Raw genomic sequence first — 7,833 nt, forward strand, 5'->3', positions numbered from 1 at the left:
AAAAAAAAAAAAAAAAAAAAAAAAATGTTTTTACGTTTATGTATACACACGTTAATTCTCAAACACTAATAATTCATTAGCTTTAATCTCCCAATATGAATAATTATTTGTGTTTATATTTATAATTTATTTTTGAATAACTATTTAGTGATTATTTAATGTTTTATCTATAGTTTTTCATTATAATCATATTCGATTTTATCATATTTTCATAAATATAGTTTTTTTGGTGTTTTTATATATTTATAATTATATATTACATTTATGTTAAAAAATTTTGCTTAGTCTTTGTCGTACTTGTTAGTCGGTCAATCTTAAATCTTCTGCAAATATGGCACATTATTAACCGGTAAATCAGCCATTTATAACTTCTAATACCGCTTGTAAACTCTCGCAACCACAATTGTTGCATTTAAACCCATGAAATCTTTAATTACATTTTGGAATTTTATTTTCTATTCATTAAATTACAGTTGGACTAGTACTGGTTTTAAAGTGGTTAATGGTACATGATGTATATTAATTGTTATAATTCTATTAGTTTGTACACATTTTAACCTTTGTATCACCTCCCCCTTATTCTAACAATCTGATGTGTCATCTTTCTTTTATTGTATCGACTAGTTGAATGTTATTCATTTGTATATCTCTAAAAAAAATTATAACTTTAATTTTCTTTAACCAAAAATGAAAATTACATATACTAATTTACATGTGTGACATTGATCAATTACATTTTGACATATATAATTTTTTGAATAAAAACTAAGATATAGATTATTATTAATTGTTTGCAAAAAAAAACAAATATTATTATTAGTTTTCTTTTTATACTAAGTAAGTAAGATATAGAATTGATATGTGGCGATTGATACGAAATTTTTTTTAACTCTTATCCATCGAAATAGAGCGTCTAGAATTAAAATTTGGGTTATTATAATTAGTGACTAAATTGTATTGCAAAATGGAATGCATGAAGTTCAAATCTATTTTAAAAGAACTTAAAAAAAATGTAGCTAACGTGTACGGCTACTGAGGTTGAGTACGGGCCGATGTGTACGCCTTTGAAGGCTCATGCTTGGAAACTTGATGTTCCCCTGAAGGTGCAACATTTTTCTGGCAGATTGCTTCTGGTGCAACATTTTTTCTGGCAGATTGCTTCTGGTTCTCTTTCGGTTATGGAACGTCTTGCACATCGGGGTGTACGGTGCGATTCAGGATGTAAACGATGTGACTCTGCGATGGAAACAATTAATCATATGCTGTTTGAGTGTCCTAATTCGCATAGGATCTGGATTTTGTCTCCGGTTTCCATCAACCCAGATGGTTTCCCATATGATTCAGTGTTTGCCAATTTGGATTTAATATTCTGGAGGGGCCCTTCCAATCTACGTCCACAACTAATTTGGATTGTATGATTAATTTGGAAGGATAGGAAAAAAAAAAAAATTCAGGGTACCGAGGGAGAGCCAATTGATGTTATTAACCAGGCGGTTAATGATATGTTACTCTGGGAGGAGGTTAAATCTTTTTCCGCGAATTCCCTTGGAAGTGCGCCAATTTTGGAGGGCCCAGATCCAAAGGTCTGTGATATTTCGTTCTGTTGTCAGATTGATGGCTCCTGGAAAGCTACAGATCCTTTCGTGGGTCTGAGTTGGTGGTATTGTGATAGTGAGGATAACACGATCTGCATGGGAGCTCGGAGCCATCGACGTAGTCAGTCTCCCTTACACTCAGAGTTATATGCTTTGGTTTGGGCCATGGAGTCTATCCTGGCTGGCGGGTTCAATTATCAGTGTTTTGAGACTGATTGTGCGGAACTAGTCGCGATGGTGCAGTCTGCTGAAGATTGGCCGGCCTTTTCGAATCTGCTAGATGATTTCAGTTTGCTCAGAGCTGCATTTCTCTCCTTTACTCTTACTAGGATTCCACATGAGTCAAATGTGCGGGCAGACTGTCTTGTTTGTTCTTCGCGTACATTAGTTTCTAAAATTTTATTTATAAACATTTATCCTCCGATTTAGGCAACCAATCTTGGAATTATTTTCTAGTTATATGTTTGGTTGACAAAAAAAAATGTAGCTAACATTTTTCAAAATAAAGTAACATGAACAACTATAATTTTCAGTTTTCATTTTATCTAATATCTGTTAAATTATATTGTTTGGTTTTCAATAAAATTTTTCACATGTTTCTAATTATTTGAAAAAAAGATTGTTTGAGGGTAAATAAAAATTATGTTATCACTTTAAAAACATGATTTACATAATCATATTTTTTAACTTGGCAATAATTGGCAATATTCAATATTTTGGTAAAAAAATTTAGTGATTAGCAATTAAAAATCACTCTTAAAAAAAAATTGAAATGTAGCGATACAAATTAGTTTACTTGGCAAAAAATAAGAATGCAAAATAACTTTTTAAACCAAAAATATCATCTGTCGTTTCCAAAAAGCTTTTTAATAACTAAAAATTGCCTATACATTAAGTGAGAAACATTCTCAAAAGCCAATATTGACGTGTCGTGTTCACTGTAGCCCATTTATTTATTTGCCTTATATATCTTACATTAATATTTACCCTAATTTTACATCTATATATACATTTTTTGAGACATTTATAAAATAAATCCTGAAATTGGTACTTATTTACAGGTATGTCATTTGCATTAAATAATTAATTTAATAAATAAATTAACTCTACTTATATTTGATTTTTTTAATAGAAACTAAGTGTTTTAAAAGATAAGAAACATAATTGTAAATGTATACAGATTTTATTTCCTTATTTTATAAAGTGGTGAGTGAAGAGGTATTGTTCTTTAAATATTTGAAAAACATATTTGATAAAAAGTGACTTTTAGCCTCACATACTATATTTTACTTTCACGGATTTCGTATGATGAGTTTTTGCGGATTAAAAATCTTTGAACATGTTGTCTGATCCGCCTAGCATGGCGGGTTTGGACTATAGAACCAACACTAAAACTATTAGTTTATTTCATATACTATAGATTTGTAGTCATAGTTTGAAAAATTAACTTATAAATTATTTAGTATATGTATATGACTACAAAATATTACACATACTACAACACATTCTTAATATTCCAAAAAAACAAAAAAAATTGTATACACATAAAAATATACACTAACATACCATATAGGAATATACCTCTGTTTAATTATAGAAAACAAACCTAAGTATTTTAAAATTTTATATTCTATCTAATAACAAATTTAATTTAATTAGATTATAAACTGTATAAACGTAAGAAGAAGAAAAAACATTCTAAACAAAATTATAAATTAATTAGATAAAATTTAATTAATTGGGAATTTGAAAAGTAAATAAATTAAAATTTATTATTTAAAATACATTAATTTATAATTTAGTCCCGCAGTGTACCGCGGGTGAAAACCTATTTGATATAGTCTAAAGGAATATTTCATTCAATATATAGAAATCTATACTATTAAAAGAGAAGCATTTTTAATAAGTAGACATAGATTAAGAGATTATTACATGAAATGCCACTCAAATAAGAATAAGGATATGTATACTTATAGCCAAACAGTTTGATAGAACAAATATTAAATGATTTTAACACATTAACACATAAAAATCGGAAGGAATTAAAACCTATCATAAAATCTAAATAAATCAACCCCCATAATTAGAGTAGAATTAAAACAAACAATTAAAACCTAATCACATAATTAGCAACATAATCTTTAAGTCCATCGATTAGTAAAATTCAATCTTGCAATATCTTCTAAAATAATAAAGATGTGTTTAATTTATAAGGGAAGTTAACATAATCTCAGAAATTAAAATCAAAATCTCGGAAAGTATCTTAGAATATGATCTTAGTTTAATTACTTGCTTAATTATGAAATATTTAAATTATACTAACTAATATACCTTTCAACCGACCCTAATTGTAGTATCATTTCAAAATGCTATAAATGATAACGAAAGAAAAAATATTTGCAAGAAACAATTAAATAATTTACTACTCCCGAAATTAACAGCATACCTTGATCAAATATTTGATTGGATTTTTGGATAGTTTCAAAAACTCCCAAAATTTTAAGAAAATTTGAATTATTGATTCACTAAAATACTGATTAAAAGATATTTAATCAAGATATGCTGTTAATTCAGCTTTTATTTTGCCTGAGAAATTAAAGTAATATGCAATTAAGTATTTATTTGTTGAGATTTTGATCCTACTAACCCTAACTATCTTCGAGCTGTATATATCTTCTTAAAGTTGCACACACTACATAAATCGTTTCATAAAAAGAATATTTTCATCGGCCACTGAGAAAATTAACCCTGCATAGCTTGGAATACGAGTGTGCAATGGTTTTAGAAAAGAAAACGGCAGATGATGTTGAATATGTAACCAAAGTCCATCATTAATCTCCTATATTTTATATGGGGTGAGTCTTATTTTTATTTTATTGTAGGTTCACAATTTTGTTATTTATATTTAAATATGGAATTTTGTATTTGCAGATAGTGGATGACATACATAAAAAGTGACATACATAATACCTAAACCTAAAGAGTGTAAGGATGCATCTAGGTTTTGTACATGAGTTAATTTGATCATTTATACACACATAATATAGTCATCGTATATCCTATATATTTACAAGCATTACCATTGTCTATAAACATTTAAACAATTTTCCATTTACTAATTTTTTTAGCAAAATAGATTTACCGTCGATTAAATCTGGCTTTTCATATGATGTACTCATGTCATTTTTTTATTGTTTATGGTGTTTAGTCTTAAGATATAGAAGAGAATAGTATGTAATTGTATTGTAGATTTGTGTATCCATCAACACAACATATATCACAAGGTGTAGACATTTATGTCCCATAATGAAAATGTTTAATAATACATTTTATAAAACTAATTAGAAATTGTAAATTCACATTATCTGTTTTATTTTCATTTAATTTGTTCGTTATGTAAATTATGTCAATAAAAAAAAACAATGTTTACACATTTAAGACTTAAATAGTAATATTTTATTTTAATTTTATCTATCAGAAAAATATTTCCATATACATTTCTATTTTTGAATATATAAAAATAAAAAATGTTGACAAACTATTCATGATAAATGGGACGGGTGTAATATATTCAAAATCTCCATATTATTTATTTCAAATATCATGACTAATTATAGCGGGTATAAGATACACACGTGTAATTCAAAAAATAAAAAACATTATAGTGTAAAAAAAATGGGTAACAAGTTAAAGTATAAACATTTTTGCTAGCTAGATTCAGTTCTCAAAATCTTTAATTTGAGTAAGCGTCAACTTCAGAATGGGTATGTGCCTACTTTAAGATGATTATTTTGAAAAAAAAAATTTGTATTTGAATATTTTATAGAGTTTGAGAATATCAAAAATGAAAATACGAGTAATCCGTCATAATCTTTCACCCATTTCTTTAATATATATTTTACATATTACATATCAAAAAAATCTATACTATTAAAAGGAAAGCATTTTTAATAAGTAGACATAGGGTTAAAGATTATTTATTACATGAAATGCCATTAAAAACAGAATAAGGATATGTATAACTTAGAGCCAAACATACACAATTAATATATGAAATGTATACGATACAAGTGTATCCAAACAGACTTGTAAGCAAATTAAATACTAAGGAAGAAAGAATATTCTAACTAATTGTAATAAATTTTGAAACAAGAATTACGAATATCAAATCCAATCTCAACACATTCAACTAAGCCGAGATTTCCGAGCTTAATTTCGAATTATCTACGGAAAAAGGACCACGACATACAAAAAATATGGAAGAAGGGAACGAAAAAATACTATCCAAATATTCTTTATAAAATATCTGACAAAAATCTGGATAAACTAATTTCTTTTTTGGTACCTATATTCAATTCTCAAATCTCACTTGAGTAACTGACTAACTGTACATGTCAACTTCGGATTGGTAGAAAAAAACTGGGTTTTTTTTTTTGTAAACTTTAGATAGTTTGAGAATATAAAAACGAAAAATTGATCTCAATCCCTTTAACATATAATTTATATTGGAACTTTTTTTTAATTGAAACACATGTTATCCATGGGCTTTGCAAAATTTTAAAGTGATGAATGCAGACATTTCTCCTATGGGTTTTTACGGAAAAAATAGCAAAATTGTTATGGGCAAGCCTATCGAGTTGGATTTATTCAGGTAGACAATTTAGGTCATTTGATTTGAGAAGTTTTAATATTTTAGCCCGGTTTGATAGTTCTTGGGGCGGGACAAGACGGGTTTTCGGTCCCAAATAGATACATCACTTTTTTCTTACCATTTTTTCAATGTAATCTCATCATTTGTTGTCTAACCAAATAAAAAATAAATTGAATACTAAACTTATAGTATGAGATAGGGTTATGAATGTTAATAACATTCTTAAAAAAATATGTTTACATTAACAATTTCATATATATATATATATATATATATATATATGTATACGTAATATATTGCAAATATGATAACAAATTTTGGTTTTGAAATCATTCCCGCACGTACATGCGGGTCCGAATCTAGTTACAACGTGCGGGTCCGAATCTAGTTAAAATTAATATTTAATCTTCGATCCCAAATTACAGTTTTATCGATAAGTACAACAGATTTTGTAAATAGAAACTATAGTATAATTATTTAAAAATTATTTCACCTTGCACATAGTGCAGGTTGTTATCTCAAAGAATTAGAGTTAGAATTAGAGAATCAACTTGACATAATTAAAGCCCTATCTCAAAGAAGAAAAAAACTTGACATAATTTATGCATGGTAATTTGAATTAAAAATCAATGCATGGCAAGGATGGTAGAAGTATCCCAGTCAAATATAGAACGGTATAATGGTTAGTATTAATTGCCAAACCATTACTCTCATCTATCTAAAATTAGTCAAATTTTCTACAATTTTTTGGACATTCCTATTTTACCTAAGCTCAGTGATATAACAGTCATGTTTTGTAAACATTTCTTTTGTAACTTCACAATCTCTTATTTCTCTTCATCTATACTATTAAAAGGGAAGCATTTTTGATAAGTAGACATAGAGTTTGAGACTATTACAATGAAATACCACTCAAATAGGAATAAGGATATGTATAATCCTTGAAGCCAAACAGAAATAATTAATGATAAACTGTGGAGCCAAACAGTTATAAATGTGATTAAACAGATCAGTTATAAAATGAACTAGGTAACAACCCGCACTATGCGTAGGATAAATTTATTCAAATAAAATTAGTGTTATGAGTAAAATTATTTTCGAGGATATAAAATTTGTTTGTGTAAAAATAAAATATATAACCCATGAGAATATGTTTAGATCAAACTACTATGCATCAACTTAATATATAATCCGTTATTTCTTCAATATGCAAGATTTTTTGTTTTGTTTAAAGTTTTTTTTTGTGTAAGAATATGTTTCACCTGTGGAATATTATACCAATGGTATTAAATAAGTCAATTGCCTATAATAATGTTTATTGTGATAATTTTATTTTGGAAAATTTAAATATGTGAATAGTAATCAGTTTTTTTTTAATATGTGAATAAATTTAGGTTTTGAAAATTTTTTAGATCTAATAATGTTATAATAATTATATATGTGATAAAAATGATTAAAAGATATTTTAAAATTGAAATGTTTGATTTTATTAATTAATTGAAAAGGAATATTCCTTAATCATTCAATAGAAATTATGTGTAAATATCCATAAAAATAAGGACAATAAATTTATGGGTGTCTCGAGCT

This window comes from Camelina sativa, chromosome 20 (genome assembly GCF_000633955.1).
Source record: "Camelina sativa cultivar DH55 chromosome 20, Cs, whole genome shotgun sequence".
In the NCBI taxonomy this organism is placed as follows: Eukaryota; Viridiplantae; Streptophyta; class Magnoliopsida; order Brassicales; family Brassicaceae; genus Camelina; species Camelina sativa.